Source organism: Schistocerca piceifrons, unplaced genomic scaffold, assembly GCF_021461385.2.
Source record: "Schistocerca piceifrons isolate TAMUIC-IGC-003096 unplaced genomic scaffold, iqSchPice1.1 HiC_scaffold_1544, whole genome shotgun sequence".
In the NCBI taxonomy this organism is placed as follows: Eukaryota; Metazoa; Arthropoda; class Insecta; order Orthoptera; family Acrididae; genus Schistocerca; species Schistocerca piceifrons.
In genome coordinates, this window is record NW_025727396.1 from 14,599,748 (window position 1) to 14,602,762 (window position 3,015).

Genomic DNA, 3,015 nt, shown 5'->3' on the forward strand with positions numbered 1-3,015 from the left:
GTTTCATCGTCAATGAGAAGGTCCAAGGGATACAGTAAACCTGGAGTGAAGCATCGGAATCTGTAACTAGTGTCACAGGAATGGTTCAAATCATAGACAGTAAGAAGAGTCATTCTTCGTGTACTTCAGCTGGCATTTTGCCTTTTGTTTTTAATTCCGATGCAATTTTTGTGTTTCATCGTCAATAAGAAAGTCCAAGGAATACAGTAAACCTGGAGTGAAGCATCGGAATCTATAACTAGTGTCACAGGAATGGTTCAAAACAAAGTCAGTAAGAAGAGTCAGTCTTCTTGTACTTAAGTCGGCATTGTGCCTTTTGTATTTAATTCCGATGCAATTTCTGCGTTTCATCGTCAATAACAAGGTCCAAGGGATACAGTAAACCTGGAGTGAAGCATCGGAATCTATAACTAGTGTCACAGAAGTGGTTCAAAACATAGACAGTAATAAGAGTCAGTCTTCTTGTACTTAATTCTGCTTTGTGCCTTTTGTATTTAATTCCGATGCAATATCTGTGTTTCATCGTCAATAAGAAGGTCCAAGGGGTACAGTAAACCTGAAGTGAAGCATCGTAATTTATAACTAGTGTCACAGGAATGGTTCAAAACATAGTCAGTAAGGAGAGGCAGTCCTCTTGTACTTAAGTCGGCATTGTGCCCTTTGTATTTAATTCCGATGCAATTTCTGTGTTTCATCGTCAATAAGAAGGTCAGAGGGGTACAGTAAACCTGAAACCTGAAGTGAAGCATCGCAATCTATAGCTAGTGTCACAGGAATGGTTCAAAACATAGACAGTAAGAAGAGTCAGTCTTCTTGTACTTAAGTCGGTATTGTGCTTTTTGTATTTAACTCCGATGGAATTTCTCTGTTTCATCGTCAATAAGAAGGTCAGAGGGACACAGTAAACCTGGAGTGAAGCATCGGAATCTATGACTACTGTCACAGGAATGGTTCAAATCATAGACAGTAAGAAGAGTCAGACTTCTTTTACTTAAGTCGGCATTGTGCCTTTTGTATTTAATTCCGATGCAATTTCTGTGTTTCATCGTCAATAAGAAGGACCAAGCTATACAGTAAACCTGGAGTGAAGCATCGGAGTCTATAACTAGTGCCACAGGACTAGTTGAAAAACAGACAGTAAGAAGAGTCAGTCTCCTTGAACTTAATTCGGCATTGTGCCTTTTGTGTTTAATTCCGATGCAATTTCTGTGTTTCATCGTCAATAAGAAGGTCAGAGGGATACAGTAAACCTGAAGTGAAGCATCGGAATCCATAACTAGTGTCACAGGAATGGATCAAAACATAGTCAGTAGGAAGACTTAGTCTTCTTGTACTTAAGTCGGCGTTGTGCTTTTGTATTTAATTCTGATGCAATTTCTGTGTTTCATCGTCAATAAGAAGGTCCAAGGGATACAGTAAACCTGGAGTGAAGCTTCGTAATCTGTAACTAGTGTCACAGGCATGGTTCAAATCATAGACAGTAAGAAGAGTCAGTCTTCGTGTACTTCAGTCGGCATTTTGCCTTTTGTATTTAATTCCGATGCAATTTCTGTGTTTTATCGTCAATGAGAAGCTCCAAGGGATACAGTAAACCTGAAGTGCAGCATCGGTATCTATAACTAGTGTCACAGGAATCGTTCAAAGCATAGTCAGTAAGAATAGTCAGTTTTCTTGTACATAAGTCGGCAGTGCCTTTTCTATTTAATTCCGATGCAATTTCTGTGTTTCATCGTCATATCACTGTCCAAGGGATACAGTAAACCTGGAGAGAAGCATCGGAATCTATAACTAGTGTCAATGGTATGGTTCAAAAAATAGACAGTAATAAGAGTCAGTCTTCTTGTACTTAATTCGGAATTATGCCTTTTGTATTTAATTCCGATGCATTTTCTGTGTTTCATCGTCAATAAGAAGGTCAGAGGGATACAGTAAACCTGAAGTGAGGCATCGGAATGCATAACTAGTGTCACAGGAATGGCTCAAAACATAGTCAGTAAGAAGAGTTAGTCTTCTTGTACTTAAGTCGGCATTGTGCCTTTTGTATTTAATTCCGATGCAATTTCTGTGTTTCATCGTCAATAAGAACGTCCAAGGGATACAGTAAACCTGGAATGAAGCATCGGAATCTGTAACTAGTGTCACAGGATTGGTTCAAATCATAGACAGTAAGAAGAGTCAGTCTTCGTGTACTTCAGTTGGCATTTTGCCTTTTGTATTTAATTCCGATGCAATTTTTGTGTTTCATCGTCAATGAGAAGGTCCAAGGAATACAGTAAACCTGAAGTGAAGCATCGGGATCTATAACTGGTGTCACAGGAATCGTTCAAACATAGTCAGTAAGAAGAGTCAGTCTTCTTGTACTTCAGTCGGCATAGTGCATTTTCTATTTAATTCCGATGCAATTTGTGTGTTTCATCGTCAATAAGAAGGTGCAAGGGATACAGTAAACCTGGAGTGAAGCATCGGAATCTATAACTAGTGTCAAAGGTATGGTTCAAAACATAGACAGTAAGAAGAGTCAGTCTTCTTGTACTTAAGTCGGCATTGTGCCTTTTGTATTTCATTCCGATGCAATTTCTGTGTTTCATCGTCAATAAGAAGGTCCAAGGGATACAGTAAACCAGGAGTGATGCATCGGAATCTAAAACTAGTGTCACAGGAATGGTTCAAACATAGACAGTAAGAAGAGTAAGTCTTCTTGTACTTAATTCGGCATTGTGCCTTTTGTATTTATTTCCGATGCAATTTCTGTGCTTCATCGTCAATAAGAAGGTCCAAGGGATACAGTAAACCTCAAGTGAAGCATCGGAATCTATAACGGGTGTCACAGGAATGGCTCAAAACATAGTCAGTAGGAAGAGTCGGTCTTCATGTACTTAAGTCGGCATTGTGCCTTTTGTATTTAATTCCGATGTATTTTCTGTGTTTCGTCGTCAATAAGAAGGTCCAAGGTATACAGTAAACCTGAAGTGAAGCATCGGAATCTATAACTAGTGACACAGGAATGGTTCAAAA